General features: G+C 50.2%; 3 non-coding genes across 3 annotated transcripts; all 3 read left to right on the forward strand.

Annotated features, from left to right (window-relative positions):
• Nucleotides 1-3,545: 3,545 nt before the first annotated feature.
• On the forward strand, nucleotides 3,546-3,617 carry TRNAA-AGC (transfer RNA alanine (anticodon AGC)). Its single transcript has one exon. It is a non-coding gene; the product is annotated as a tRNA-Ala (tRNA).
• A 5,827-nt stretch (nucleotides 3,618-9,444) lies between these two features.
• TRNAF-GAA (transfer RNA phenylalanine (anticodon GAA)) lies at nucleotides 9,445-9,517 on the forward strand. The gene has a single exon. It is a non-coding gene; the product is annotated as a tRNA-Phe (tRNA).
• Nucleotides 9,518-11,752: 2,235 nt separating this feature from the next.
• On the forward strand, nucleotides 11,753-11,824 carry TRNAA-UGC (transfer RNA alanine (anticodon UGC)). Its single transcript has one exon. It is a non-coding gene; the product is annotated as a tRNA-Ala (tRNA).
• Nucleotides 11,825-16,178: the final 4,354 nt, after the last annotated feature.

Consider the following 16,178-nt stretch of genomic DNA (forward strand, 5'->3'; position numbering starts at 1 on the left):
GGCCTACCGCACAATCCAGGGCAGGTTCCGCGTTTCAAGACCCTTCTGTCCTCACACCCGCAAAGACTTTGCTTCCCTCCGCGGGAACGACACCTGGGCTCGCTGGGATCCGGTGTTCCGCCTACGACCCCTCCGCTCAACACAAGAAGCCTGCCCCCATAGTAACAAAGTTGTCAGTTCGCCCCTATTCCCACCACTGTTGAGAGAAGGGCAAACGGAAAAAGGAGAAAACCAGAGGCCTGAGGCAAAGTAGTTCCTTTGTTTGTGTGAAGTTTTTAGGAGGAACCATAAGTCTTCTCTCCGACTCCTCCACTTCTGTCATCATCACCCGAAGTTTGAGGCAGGTGCTAAGTGGGTGGCCGCTGCCGCCACAGGACAGCACAAAGAGGCCAGAGTCCTGCCAAACATTAAAAAAAAAATAAAAAAATAATCTGCTTTAAATGACTCAGTAGCCTGCATGGGCCCGACTGCTGGCTCAAACCGTCCGATTTCCTTCCCTCCAATCAGTCCCTTCTTTTAAAATCCCTGCTTACGGACAGCTGGGTGGCCTAGTTGGTTAAATGCTCTCGACTTTTGACTTGGGCTCAGGTCATGATCTCACGGTTCATGGGTTCAGGTCCCGCATCAGACAGCACGGAGCCTGCTTGGGGTTTTCTCCCTCTCCCTCTCTGCCTCTCCCCCACTTGCTCTTTTTCTCTCAAAATAAATAAAATAAAAAATAATAAAGTAAAATCTCTACATAAAAGTATACCCAGAAATGTCAGTTAACACCCACCGTGCTACTATGAAGAGGTGGCAGAAAAAAACTTTTTGTTTGCATCAAAATGGAAATCATTAGCCAAAACAAGAAGACATAGTTGGCAGGTGTCTAAGGCATTCTCGCTGCTGCGAAAGAGCAGCCATTTCTTCTTCTGCTTCTTGTCCAAACTTCTACTCTGCGTTTTCCAGGCACTGCTCAAAGTTTCTAGTCCACTGATGGCCCCACCAAAGGGCTGTTATGGTTTCAATCCCAAACTACCCGCTCCCATCACTGCCGCTGAATAATAGAGGGAGGAGTGTTGGGTCTCACAGCCTCACTCTCTCTTCCCAGCCAGGCAGGCCCTGCTCGCTTCCCAGCTCTGGAGAAAGAAATTCATCCCTTTCAGATGTCCTTAGATGAGTAACTCACAAGCAAGGAGTGTGAAAGCGAAACAGAGCAAAACACCTGCTAAATTCTAACATTCTAAGTTGGCAAATTCACAACTTTGTCTCTGCTTAGCAGTCTTTTCAATACGATGGGAACCACCTGAGAAGCACGTACTGTCCAAATGTTGGGATCGTTTCAGAGCACTGTGTTGCCTCTCCCTCAACAACCAATAAATCCCTATCTATCTATCTATCTATCTATCTATCTATCATCTATCTATCCTATTGAGAGACAAAGGGAGAAAGACATTATTCTTTTCTAAACTATTTCAAAACCATTTTTGGATACTGTGTCTTTTTATCCACAATCCTTTTATTGTAAACCTCCGTCATAATCTTTTTATTATGCACTTCAGCATGTATTTCTTAAGAGCAAGGACATTTTCTTACCACAGCACAAATTTTGAAGTCAGGAAATTTAACACTGGTTAAATAGTATTGTCTAATATGCAGTCTTATTAGCTTTAATTTTGCTAATAAATTCCTTTATAGAAATTTCTGTCCCAAACTTGGGCCCATTACAGCATCATGTATGAATTTACCCTTTAGTCTTTTTTAAATCTGGAATGGTTTCTCGCGCTTCTTGTTTTTCATGAGATCAACATGTTCCCCAGTTAATGTGATTAGACTAGATTTGGGTTGTGAATATTTGGGGGGAATGTCACAGGAATGATGTCTCCCTGCATCACACCAGGCTTATTAGTCATGTTTGCTTTGATCACTTTGTTAAGGTTGTGTTTACCAGGTTTCTTCCCCTTAAAATGATCATTCTCCCCCTTGTAATTAATAAACCTGTAAGGAAATACTCTGAGACTATATAAATATTCTTTTTTTTTTTTTTTTAATTTTTTTTTCAACGTTTTTTTTTTTTTATTTATTTTTGGGACAGAGAGAGACAGAGCATGAACGGGGGAGGGGCAGAGAGAGAGGGAGACACAGAATCAGAAACAGGCTCCAGGCTCTGAGCCATCGGCCCAGAGCCTGACGCGGGGCTCGAACTCACGGACCGCGAGATCGTGACCTGGCTGAAGTCGGACGCTTAACCGACTGCGCCACCCAGGCGCCCCTATATAAATATTCTGATCATCATCAAAATTTTACCTATGCTTTTAACTGACTTATGAATTTTGCCTGACTCTATTATTGTTCTGATGGTGGCAAAGTGGTGATTTTCTAACCTTGTTATTACTTCTATTATTAGTTCACACCCCACTGTAAGGAAAACTTTCCCTTCTTCCATATTGATTTAAGTATCCAAGAATTATAATCACTTGTCATTATTCATGCTGGAAGTGTCTCTGATTTGACCAGTGAGAGGCCCTTCAAGTTGGCCTCTGGATCCTTTTGAACTGCCCCCTTCACTTTTAAGCACCTACATTATAGCACAGAAAGATATCTCAGGTTCATCTTGTACTTTCCCTGGTCCAGTCCTAGAGTCAGTGATTTCTAAAAGTATCTGGTTCCTTTGAGTGGGGAATGGTATTTAAAAAGCAAGATAGCAGGCTAGCATTGCTTTTTGTTACAGAAGTATCATGTCTTCTAGGCCCTGTTAGCAGACAGATCTGGGGGGAAATGACAGATTTATATACAGTTTCATACTGATGGCTCTAATTCCTGTCCAGAGTCAACAGGACTATGCCTTCCTTTCTTCCTTCTCTAATGAGAGAGCCTTGATTTCCAACACCAAATATGTATTCACTTTTCCAATCACACAAATTCACACACACACATAAAAATAAATAAAATTCACACAAAATATCACAATTGCTATACTCTTACACACTACAAAAAATAATAATGATAACCCTGCTACATAAAGGTTAAGATTCGCTTTTTCTGTCTTTACAATTAAAACAAAATACTGTGTAAAACATTTGCTTGGATCTGTTCTTCCTCTATGTGGTTATTCTATGTTCAATTTGTTTCTGTTTGTATTCAGCTTTAGAGTCTTTGGACACACACTTGAGGGAGTTTAATTTTTTTTAATTTAAAAAAAAATTTTTTTTTTACTATATAAAGCATTGATGTATCCAAGAGTCAAAGGACACCGAAAGTAATACTGGGAAACCCCGCAAGAGAACGTCGTGTCCCAGGATGCACCCAGGTGGTGGACTGGAAGAGCCTGTGGGCAGTGGGATCCCAGGGGGAGTGGACTCTGGGAAGGGCTGCTCATGAGCTGACCGTGAACAAGGAACTGAAACGCCTTTTTTCCGGGGCAGCCGAGCCTCAGAGGGGATGTAGTGTATGGAGTATAGAAAGGACGGAACTAAACATAAAGGCTTGGATGATTAACCCTGAGACTCAGGCAACTGCAGTTATAGTAGGGTCATGAAAGGGCTTCAGCATCTAGGTAGGAGTGAGGGGGTGTAGCTCAGTGGTAGAGCACGTGCTTAGCATGCACGAGGTCCTGGGTTCAATCCCCAGCACCTCCAGTTTTGTTCCACCATACTTCTAACCTCTACCGCTGCTCCAAATATCTCCGTGAAACTCTATTTGCTGCCGCCGCTCATTCTTAACCCTTTGGGAAGCAGGGAAGTGGCCAAGCTCATTCACTGAGGTTATTTGTTGTTGATTCTGTTATTACCCAATCTGCAAGCACTCTCAGCGATCACCAGCACCTGGGCCCCATCAATGCGCTACAGGAGCCAGAGGGTAGTGTTGTCAGGTGAGCCTGGGAGACCCCAGGCCCTGAGCCCTGACCCAGCCATGGAAAAGATGTCGCATTCAAGGGGAGACACCACAGTAGATGAGGGGTACGAACAGGAACGTTTATTGAGGTGAGTACAGTCTTGAGATGTGAGAGCGTGTGAGCCCAAGGGGTCGGGGTTTCTGTTACTGACAGTTGTTAACAAGGGGGTGGAGAACCCACTACTTGGGGCGGGGATTCTTAGAAGTAGGGTTTGGGGGCTCCCTTCCTTATTTGACCAGGGGTTTTCTGTCCTGGCTCCAACACCTGTGATGGGGCTTCTCTGGAGTGAGGCCGGACAGGCCTCTGACCCTCCCTACGGCTAGCCATGGCCTCCTCCAGGCTGGCCTCCAGGCTTCTTAGGGCCTAAATAACCTCGTCTAACAACAGCAGTCCTTCCAACCGCGCGGCATCTGGTTGTGGGACCTGGAAGCACTCGGCATGGGTCCGTACGGCCCAAAGGAAGAGCCATGTGGGTCTGGATTAGAGTTAAGCACTCACGCTGTCCTGTGGGTTTACAGTCCTACCTCCTCCCCAACCCGGATGACTTATACAAGCCAAGTCTACACGGCTTGGAAACTTGCACGCAAACCTTCCTAGGTTCATGGCCAGCGGTTGATGGCTGATGTGCAGGTGGCCACCGCTTCTGTCAGAGACTCTCACACTCTGGGGCTTAGTGACAGAAAAGCCATTAAACTGCAAAGGATGATAAGTGTGGACACGACAGTGGTCCCCTGTGCTGAAATCGGGGCGCCCCGGGGCGTTTCCGTCTGAAAAGGCAGGCACCGAGGTCCTGGGGCCAGGACCAGTCAGGGGACGCTCAGTTCTTTGTTTCCCCAGAACTTAGGAGCTCTTCTCCCCACCGCAACACCATACGTCTTTTTCGGCCTCAATCTCCTGAGTCTCCAGGGCCACCCTCTGTCTCTGGAACTTTCCAGAGTTCCGGATTCTGATGTCAAGGCGCCTCAACAGAAGCCCACAGGAGGACACGCCATCCCATCTTAGAAAATCAGTCACCTGGGGCGCCTGGGTGGCTCAGTCGGTTAAGCGTCCAACTTCGGCTCAGGTCATGATCTCGCCGTCCGTGAGTTCGAGCCCCGCGTCGGGCTCTGTGCTGGCAGCCTGGAGCCTGTTTCAGATTCTGTGTCTCCCTCTCTCTCTGACCCTCCCCCGTTCATGCTCTGTCTCTCCCTCTCTCAAAAATAAATAAATGTTAAAAAAAAAAAAAAGAAAATCAGTCACCGAAGGAAAAAGCAGTCGAGGTTCCAAGCATCCAGAGAGCAAAAAAGCAGCCTCCTTCTCCCTCTAGAGAAGCCAAGAGACCAGGGATCTTCCAGAAAACTCCCTCACCTTTTCCTATCTGTCTACGCGGGGTGGTCACCAACCTTCAGCTGACTCACCCGAACTGCCCGCGTGCTGGCCCGAGGATGGGGTGGCGGCCGCGAGCATCAGCCCTGTTGGGGCCCCGGGCTCCCCAAGGCCGAGACCCGCTCTTGGGACGCCTGCTGAGGCAAGGGCCGGGTGTGAGAAGGAAAGGAGCGCGTCGCAAATGCCAGAAGTGTTTCTTCAGGAGAAAGTCGGGTTCCAATACACTTCTGAGAGTTGGAAATAAGCGGGCCAACAAACGAGAACATTCTTACCTTTTGCATGTCAGGCAAAACCTTACAAAGCACCACGCTTGCAGCGTCTTGGCTGTGCCGACCCCAGGGGCGCTGGCGGGACCTGCCCCCACCGCGTCCACGTACTCCCGGACTCCCCGCAGCTCCCGAACTGCGACCACACGTCAGCCTCGCGCGGCCTCAGAGCGCGCAACCTGTCCGGCCAGAGGCCCAAGGAGAGGTGAGGCTCCGAAGCCACCAAGGTCTGAGGCAAAATGGGCCACATCCCCTCTGGGACAAGCCCGCGTCCCTTGAGAGAGAAGGCGCGCCTCTGCGGCCTCACACCGGCAGGAAGCTGCGGAGAGATGCGGGCGTCCACTAGCCGCTGCACCTGCCCGCAGATGCTGTTCCTTCCCAGGATGCTTTTCCTTGCGCTCCTTCCCTTCGGCCCTGCCCAGCGCCTCGCCCCTCCCGGCCTCAACCCTCCGCTCCAGCGGTGTGCACTCTAAGCCTTCCCTGCAGTCCAGCGCACCCCCGCGTCCCTACCCGCCCGCTTCAGTCTCTGTGCTGACTCCCGTCCACATCACTTTGTACTCTTCTTCCTTCCCTGTGCTCCCAGTTCAGGCCGAGCCCGGGCCTGGTTGGGGCGACGTGCGGGGCTGTGGGTAAACCCTGAGTAGGTAATGTTTTCTGTGCTGGGGAGAAGCAATCGGTAAAAGAACCAAAATAGTTTGGGAGATTATCATTCCAAACCTTACATCCAAATTTTACACTTCTACCAACTCTTGGCTAAAGGCAAAAAAAAAAAAAAAAAAAAAAAAAGCCTGGACGTGGAGACTGGCGTTTGAGGACCCATGCAGACACGTAGGGTTTTATTGAAATTCAGTCCTTCACTGTATTTCCTGGTTCCAGAGAAAACTGTTCCCGAAATTCTGAAAACCGCGGAGATTGTTGACAGGAGTGTGGGTCCTGGCTCTGTGAGTTGTGGGAGCTTCTAGTGCTCACAGAGGGCAGCAGCCCGGAGCCCGCAGGTTGAAAAGCACTGGGGAGACGGGGGGTACTGGAGGCAAGGAGGTTCGCAAGGACATCTTTCCTTCTTTCTTCTTCTCTTGTTACATAAATCGAGGCTTAATTATAAAGTAAGATGCATAAACCTTAATGAACGAGCTTGATGGGCTGCGACTATGCAGACGTCCCGGTAACCAGCACCCCCAGTACAACCAACACCCCAGTAACCAGCACCCCCCGGTAACCAGCACCACGGTAACCAGCACCCTGGCAAAGACCCAAGACTCTTAAGCTCCCGGAGCTTCCCCCTCTTACCACGATCCGCTCTGCTTTCTGACCTCCACCACCAGAGATGTGTTTTTCTCCTGTTCTGAAATAGAAATAGAATCATATGATATGTACTCATTTGAGTATTTCACTCCAGTTTTAAAACAATTAGATTCGTCCATAGTGATGGTCGTGGAAGTTTTCGTTACCCCCTAGGCGTTCCTTTGGATGGAAACTGTACCTCACAAGATAACACCACAAGGTATTGATTCCCTTCACTGCTGGAGCACATTTGGAGGGCGCCGGGTGTTGGTTGAACGTCTAACATGGCCACAAGCACTCCTGTCCATGTTCATGTCATTTTAGTGTAGGTGAAAAATTGTCCCTTTTCCCTTTCTGGATTCTATGCTGGTCCAGTAATTAATGTAAGACTTCTAAGATAATTAGGAATGCTTCTAAATTCTACATTTGTACTCTTAATTCAAGTTCTCTCAGTTTCTCAAATAACTGGGTTTATGCTAATGTTCTGTGATTTAAAACAGGTGTGGGACATGTGAGTCGTGCACTGACAGAAAATGACAGAAAAATGTAGTTTTAGCGTTCATGAGCAAACGCAACAGCACTTAACAACATAAATTAATGTAAGACAAATTACAGGGGGGATACAAATTTAATTCTTTATATATGAGAGCCCCATAGAAACATGAAACTCGAAGGAGTGACAAGACAAAGGGGTTTGGGCTTGGGGTAGTAAACAGTGGAGAAGTAACGAGGTTCATTTATCTGACTTTCTCTGCCCTAAATCCCCTGTCTCTGGTGCTGAGATGCTTTGTGCTCTCTTGGTACAGGGGACACTCATCTGCTTTCAGGGACCAAGGAGAATCAGAGTGTCCTCACACCAGCTGTTTCTCAAGTCCCTTTAGTTCCAAGTAATCAAGATGCCAAGGTGGTAGATTTCGGGGTGGCATTTCTGCACCCCTCCACAAGGGAAATACTCATGCGTTTCTCTTAGGCACACGCACAGGTGTGGTCTCGGGGCCACATATCATATGCATATTTAGTTCCAGCCAATATTTCTGGGGGCGCCTGGCTGGCTCAGTTGGTGAAGCACACGACTCTTGATCTCAGGGTTGTGACCTTGGGCCCCACTTTGGGTGTAGAGATTAGAAATAAAATCTTTAAAAAATTTTTTTCAAATAGTTTCCCAGCGCAGGTGTGCGGGTGGCTGGAAAGCTGGTCAGAGATGCCTGAGACTTGTAGCTGCTTCGCACCCTCAGCAGAACCTGATGCTGGTGAGGAGTATTTCACTGTTTTTAAAGTTGAATCTCCCTGCTAGCAAAAGACGTTGAGCACCTTTTAAATCGCCTACTGGTTATATGGGGATCCTCTTTTGTGAAGTGCGTCTTAATTTGCTCTTTCTTTTCGAGATTTTAGTCTTTTTCTTAGCGTTTTGTAGAAGTGCTTCACATATGCCAGGTAAGAGTAGTTGTAATTTGTAAGTATTGAAATGCCTTCTGAGACTGTGGCTCATCTCCTCCTAACGCGGAGAGGGCTTGACAAACTTTCGAAGAAGGGAAAGAAGAAAGAGAGAGGTTGAGGACACAGGAGAGAGTTCCATCCGGAGTCTCTGTGGTTTTTCCGTGCAGGAAAAATGCCCTGGGCCTTTGGCGGGGCGGGGGCCTTGGGAGGGACTGATGGGGAGAGCGGTCCTCGAGCAGAAGCGCCGTTATCTGGCCTGCCTTCCTCTTACACTTCTAGCACGGGGTCCCGTTCAGAGGTTTAGGGCACGGCGGCGTTTGACACGGTGGATTTTCTGTCCTTGAAGACTCCTCAGAAATGTGGCTCATGTTTCTGGAGGGTGAGGGCATTTCTGCAGTGAGAGGTGTGGCTCAGGGGGGCTCCGCCCTTTCCTAGAGAGCGGGTTCGTACCCACGCTCTCGCGTCTACCTGTCTGTCTCCGGCACTCCAGTACTCGTCTCCTTTGAACAACTCGTCTTGCAGGGTGTGGCGAAAGGGAGGGCTTCATCGGCCTCAACCTGCGCCCTGGGTCCGCGCCCGGGGTTTCTCCCTGGGTCTCTGCCCGGGGTCTCTGCCCCGGGTCTCCGCCCAGGGTCTCTCCCTGGGGTCTTTCCCTGGGTCTCCGCCCAAGGTCTCTCCCTGGGTCCCCGCCCAACGTCTCTACCTGAGTCCCCGCCTGGGGTCTCCCCTCGGCCGCCGCAGTGTCCGCTCCGGGAAGCCAGGGAGGAAACACCGGCTCGTCCGGATTTCCTGAACCCCGAGCAAGAAGCCAGTCACCACCCCCACGTGCCCACTAGCCCTGTTCCTGCTGCTCGGCCCCTGAGGAGCAAGACAGAGAAAGGACCGGAGAAGACTCGGTGATTCCGTGTTGAATTCCCTGCATCCCCGAGCGGCGTTCGCGTCGTGGGGAACCCCAGGCGACCACGCAGGGAGGACCTGCTGACCCGTTTCTACCCGCCGCTCCTCCTCCAGCTCACCCGCTGCCTCCGAAGGCCTTCTCCTCGCGCAGGGTTTCCGGGATCCCTTCCCAACACCCCCCCCCCCAACTCTCGGGGAAGCGGATGCCTGCGAGCAAAGTGGGAGCGGACACGTGGGGGGGGGGGGAGGCGGAGGAAGGGTACCCTGGCCCCGCGATGCAGACTTTACCAATGGGAGAATGACTAAAGAAGGGACTTTCCAGCAGCCGAAATAGCTCAGCTGGGAGAGCGTTAGACTGAAGATCTAAAGGTCCCTGGTTCGACCCCGGGTTTCGGCAGCTTGGCTTTTGCCCCGGCACGTGGGGGAGGGCGGGGGCGCGTTTTTGTCACACTCTCTTGGTTCCTATTCACTGAGGTCTTGGATGAAACGTTAACCGACATAGCGAATATTTCATTTAAAGTTTTACAACCTAAGAAATTCCAATATGTTACATGCCATTACCCTTACAACTCATTTCTGTCTTGATGTGTGTGTGTGTGATGTTTTTAATCCACACAACAATTGCAGGGGGGAATCTGCAGAGAAAGAACCCCTGCAATGTTGTAGTAGAATGTGTGTGGTGTGTGCTCGTGTATGTGCAAGGACAATTCTGCAACCGGAAAACTAGAGTATCCATTATTATGTGGATTATATGTGTGTATAAAGAACTTACACAACGCAACACCGAAAAGCCAAATAATCCAATTAAAAAATGGGCAGAAGACATGAAGAGACACTTCTCCAAGGAAGACATCCAGATGGCCGACACATGAAAAAATGCTCCACATCAGTCATCATCAGGGAAATACAAATCAAAAGCACAATGAGATACCCCCTTACCCCTATGAGAATGGCTAACATTAACAACTCAGGCAACAACAGATGTTGGTGAGGATGTGGAGAAAGAGGAGCCCTCTTGCACTGCTGGTGGGAAAGCAAACTGGTGCAGCCGCTCCGGAAAACAGTATGGAGACTCCTCAAAACATCAAAAATAAAACTACCCTACGACCCAGGAATTGCACAGCAAACTCAGTTGGAGAGAGACAAATACCATATGATTTCACTCAAGTGTGGAATATAAGAAAACAAAACAAATGAACAAAGTGGGGGGAAAAGACAAACCAAGAAACAGACTCTTAACTACAGAGAAGAACTTGATGGTCACCAGAGGGGAGGTGGGTGGGGGGCCGGGTAGAATAGGTGAAGGGGATTAAGAGCACAGTTGTCCTGATGAGCAGTGAGTAATGCATAGAATTGCCATATCCGTATATTGTGACCCCTGAAACTAATTTAACACTGCATTATCAACCATACTGGAAATAAAAGAAAATAAAGGAAATAAAAGTTCCATGAGCCAAGTGAGAGAACTAGTCTGCCAGACAAATCTTATTCCTCCAATTTCAGAAAGGACTCACTGTCATTTTAGGAATATTGGCAAAAGCTCATATATGGGGAAACCAGAATGCGAAACACTTAACCACTAGAAATCCGGTACCAGGAAATGGGTTTTCTCAGCATCTTCTCATGTAGTTCAAAGAACACGGTCTTAACCAGGATAAGTCCCAGGGTTCAAGAAATGTCCAGGAGTGAACGCTAATGAGCACACTCTTTGGTCTTTACCTGGCTTCTCATTCTTGGGTCTCCCAGTGACTCACAAACCCAAGGCTTGAAGCCCAGGTGATCCTGAGTTGGCCGTGTAGCATCCTCACAAGTGCGTTGCATGTATCTCGAATTTAATGTGAGCAAAGCTAGCTCATGTTCCTCATGTTCCCATCCTCCCTCCTCCCTCCATCTCCAAAAGAATTTTTATAACCTGTTTTCTGCACTTCTTCTGTTTGATAATGGCATGATGTTTCCTATAAATAAATAGATAATTTTTCCCTTGACCTTAAATCTTGTGTCTCTTTACCTTTGGTCTCACTCTCACAATCCAACATTTCTCTCCATCCCCAAAGCTGTTTCCTTCATGCCTAATGAATGCCTTTTGAAAAAGAGATTTTGGACAGTTGTCAGGGCCTCCTAAGTTTGAAGAGAAACAGCCCTTTAAGTGAAATGCTGAATGCATCACTCCAGGGTTTCCTTTTAGGGTCGTGATGCCTTTTCCCTATTAAATCTGATACTTAATATTCCAATGGAGCAAACAAGAAATATTATGAACCATTTTAAGCCGGAAAATGCTGACTTTCCAAAGCCTTGTGTCTCAGGGTAAGACATATCTGAAGGAAAGCAAAAGAGCTGAAAACTGGGGCTTGATTAATTCCTTGGCAGGAATGGGAGAAGGAAACTGTAAACACGTGTTGAAGCCACAGGAGACACTTCTTGTCTATCACCGGACACGTTTCCAGGGTCTTCCTTTCCATCTCAAGTTCTACACTCTGAAGAATCAGTGCCCCTCTTTGGTTCCTGAAGGTCTCCTGCTCAAAGTAGCCGCGGGAGTCCCGTTAACACTGAACCACCACAACGGGCAGGAATCAAGGGCCTCAGAAAACAAAACTTATTTCCAGATAATCCTTAGCAAGGAGCTTTCCCGGAGGGGGGTGTAGCTCAGTGGTAGAGCGCATGCTTTGCATGTATGAGGCCCCGGGTTCGATCCCCGGCACCTCCAAGCTGTAGCTTTTTTTTTTTTTTTCTCTTCTTCAAGAAACACTGATCTAGCACTCCTAACTTTTTGTCCCATTCCTGCACATATGGAGAGAAAAACCTAATGGGTTGTCTTGAGTTCTCTCTCATCTCTTGCTATGAGCCCCCACACCACCCAGGGGGACGGGACCCTAACAACATCCCTTGAACCCGAACAAAAGCGCGCACACGAAGTAGCGGTTCACCGTGGTTCCCACCGTGTACTATTATTAAAGAGAGGGAAATACAACAACGGAGAAGAAACAGCATCGCCCTACCTACATTTTCTTTGGTTCTTTCTGTTTTCTGGGCCAAATGCAGAATGAGAGCAGCATTACTCCTCTGGCTGCTCTACAGGACCCCCAGCACTTGCGGACCCCAAGCCCTCCGGGGTGAGCAAGCCGAAGGATGCTGGACGACTGGGCGGGGGGGGGGGGGGGGGCAGGGACCTCAATAGGGGCCTTCCAAACATGAAAGAAATAAACGTGGATCAACGCATTCTCAATCGATATTCCATAATATCTGCTTCCCTACATTTCTTCACTCACCCCGTTTTCACCGTTGTTTTAAATCTTGAAACAAAACATTGCCTGGAGACCTCCGTTAACATCAAATGAAGGCCCTCACATGAGGAAGTAGGAAAGGCTTTTCCATCACAATGGGAAAGAGATGCAAAGGTGACGAGAACACAGATGTGTTGGCCGCTTTTGCGAGTGAAGGGCAGCCACTTCCTCTGTCCTTTCGCCTCTGCTCTGTGTGGCCAGGGAACACCTAGGAGTTCCTGACCCACTGGTGGCACCTGAATTAGTCGCTAGGGTCACCATAACAGAATACCACAGACTCGAGCAACAGAAATTTCTTTTCTCACAGTTCTGGGGGCCAAGATCAAGGTGCCGCAGGGATGGTTTCTGGTGAGCCCTTTTCAGGAGGCAGCAGACAGTGGCCTTCTCCGTTTGCTGTCCCATCGCGTGGCTTTTCCTTCGTGTGCACACGCCTTGTGTCTCTTCCTCTTCCTATGAGAGGCACCCTTATCTCACTGAACCTTTATTACCTCCCTAAAGACTCATCTTCAGATACAGTCGCACTGTGCGGTTAGGACATCAACATATGGATTTGGAGATGAGGAGGGGGGACACACAATTCAGTCCCTAACAGCACCTTTTCAGGAATTTCGATGCGGGATGGTTTCAAAACTGCTGCTCTCTGTGGACTTATTTCCTGGTGGATCATTTGTCTTTGGGAGGGAATTAAATTTGTTTCCAGTCTCTAAGTCTAACTTTCCACCAGGCTGGGATGTCCTTATTTCCAGATTCCCTTCTCCGGTGACAAAATCTACAGCGGGCACTCCCGAGGGGGACTGCCTGGAGTCTGCCTGGCTGCTGATTGGTGGTGCTCCCTGGGGCCAATTACTTGTTCCAGGAGGCCGTTTTCGAGGGGGGTAATGTGGTCATTCCACGTATTCTCTTTAATCTGAGTGCTTTCTCTAGCATTTAAGCACATGGAGTGTGGGGTGTTAGTGAGAAAGGACCTGGAGAGGGCATGTGGAATTAGGGTGCTGTTGAGCAGACTTCCAGATTCCAGGTCCAATCCCCCGGACAATAATTTAGGTGACTTTGTGGGTCCCATCACACAGCCCCTGAGTTTTCTGTGGATGAGCTCCAATGGGCGCCGGGAGACCTGATCTACCAAAATGCCAGGGGTTCCATCAAACTATTTGGGGGTCTCAGAAAGCTAAACCTGGAGGACTTCTAGTCCTATGGCAAACACCGAAATGTCCTCTCCGTCCCAACTAATTTGGCCAGTTCTCTCGTCTGGGATCAAATTGCTAAAAAACTATACTATGAGTGAATTGTGATTAAAATATCTCCTTCCGGTATGGCTGCTTGTGCAGCAGGCCGAGACTTGTTGGCTCGCAGGCCACTCCTCCCTCCATGGAAGAAATCCTGCGCCTCCCCCTCCCCCTGCTGCCTTCACACCTGTACCTTGTCCACTAAGCCTAAGTCTCTGCTTGTCCCCCTTAGCTCTTACAAGGGCTTCTATTACGAGGGGGCCCTCTCCCTGTGCCCCCAAGAATCGGACACGGGCAACGCCGGGGCCCCTGCAGAAGCGGGGCTGAGATTCTGAGACAGACACCTGGATTCCAGAGGCTTGCTTACATGACAGATGTCACCGCTCACGTACAGTCCCGAGCCGTCGGCCCTTGGACCCAGCCGACACCCTGCACCTGTTCACACAAGGTGCCCGCCGTCCTGGCACCAGTTACTGCCTTAGGGTCCGTGCCACGGCTTCTACCTCAACACTCAACGTCCAGGAAACACTCGTTCCTCCCGCTGCCCGACGTGCGGACGCCGGCAGACCCCGCTCCCACCTGCAGCTCCTCTCGGGCCGTCACCGCGCAGGGATCAGACCCGGCCAACCCGCCGGCCCGGCCGGGCGCACCGACCCCACCGACAACGCTGACCCCGCCGACCTCACCGACCCCGCGGACCCCGCTCGCGCACCCACCGCACCGACTGCGCGGACCCGCCGACCCCACCGACCCCGCCGACCGCACCGGGCGACTGACCCCGCCGACTCCGCCGCGCGCCTCCTCTCCGGTGCGACGCCGCGACCGTCCGGGGAAAACGCGCGCTCAGCTCCCTTCGGGACCGGGAACCGATCTTCTCCCCCCACCCCCAGCCTCTCGCGCCCACTCACGCGACCCTCCGCTCGCCTTTGTCACCCCCGCCCCGCCCGCTCCCGGGGCCCCCGGGGCCCCCTCGCCTACTTCCCTCGCCGAGCTCCCATTCCCCGCCCCCCCAGCCCGGCCTCAGTCCGCGGCCTGACCAACCCTCTGGTTTTCAGAATCAGCTGCGGCTTTTAAACAGTGTGGGTCCCCGACCCCCCGACCCCACAGGACCTGGGATCCCCACAAACCCAGTGACTGTCGCACCGCATTATGGGCGAGGCTGGAAGGGCGCGCGCCCTTGGCTCAGTTTCCCGAAGCAGGTGCGGCCGCCCGGGACGCCCCCCGCCCCCCTCCGGCGCCCTCCCTCCGTCTCGACCTCCGCGCGCCTCGGAGTCGCGCCCCCTACACGAACCCGAACCCGAACCCGGGCGGGACCCGCGACCGCGCGAACCCGGGACCCGACCCGCGACGGCGGCTGGACGGCCGGTGACTCCCCTGCGGTCCGCGGGCAGCGCCGGGAGTGGTGACTCCCTTCTTCCCACTTCCCGCGGGGCCCCTCGTGCGGAGCGCTCCCGCGGCTCGCGACCTCCGTGGTCGGTGGGTCGGTGCTTTGCAGACACAGACACGGCTTCCTGTGCCAGGAGCGACCGCCACCGAACCCGGATTTCTCCACTTCAATCGTTTTGCCACATTTGTTTTTTCTCTTCCCCCCAAATGGAAACACACAAATTACTATTTTTTCTGATTTCAGAATAACTTGCATATTGTCAGGTCTTATTTCTAATAGTTAAAATTCTGAAATGTTAGCATTAATAGCGTACTATGACGTAACACCCAGCTGTACTTGAATTCCACCAATCATTAAAAAAAGGTCCTTCTGAGCGACTTTCCCCAGTCTAGGACCCGGTTCAGGATCATGCCCGGCAGGTGGCTTTCTTGTTCTCTGTGTCCTTCAATCTGGGATGGCTTCTCAACCCTTCCTTTCCTGACGCTGGCGGTTTTGAGGAACTCAAGCCAGTAGACCTTTCAGTTTGGGCTTATCTGGTGTTTCTTCATGATTGGGTTCTGGTTACACACTTTGGCAAAAATACAAACGATGCTCGTTCTCAGTGTATCACATAAGCGTTTTTCATTTATGAGTGGTGTTAACTAAATGTAATGTTTCCCTTCAGTTAGTTTGTAAAATGGGCAGAAACATTTGAGGTCAAACAAGTACTTCATTCCTCACCAAAATTTTATCCATCACTTTGAAATGCCCAGAGTCTAAGAGACCCCCAAAAACGAACCACCAGAGTCCAGAGTCAAAGCTAAGCAGCAAGGGTCATTTATTGCAGGTTCGAACCTGGACCTCTGCGCCCTCGTTGCCGGTGACGCCGAGAGGTCCTGAGAGAGGTTTTTACACCCCTTTTATAGACAGGTACAAACAAGTCATGGGGAAATCAGGAATTTTCCACAGTTACAGAGCTGCGATTGGTTGGTGTTTAAAGTTGGACACTTAACAGTATTCGATTGGTTCCTGCCTTTAGGTCAGACCACAACCGGGGGTACGGGTATCACAATGATTGATCAGAAATACACGGATGTGCCAGGCAACAATGATTGATCAGGAGTACACGGATGTGCCAAGTAACAATGGTTGATCAGGAATATACAGATGTGCCAGGCAACAATG

The sequence above is a fragment of the Neofelis nebulosa genome, chromosome 6 (assembly GCF_028018385.1).
Source record: "Neofelis nebulosa isolate mNeoNeb1 chromosome 6, mNeoNeb1.pri, whole genome shotgun sequence".
In the NCBI taxonomy this organism is placed as follows: Eukaryota; Metazoa; Chordata; class Mammalia; order Carnivora; family Felidae; genus Neofelis; species Neofelis nebulosa.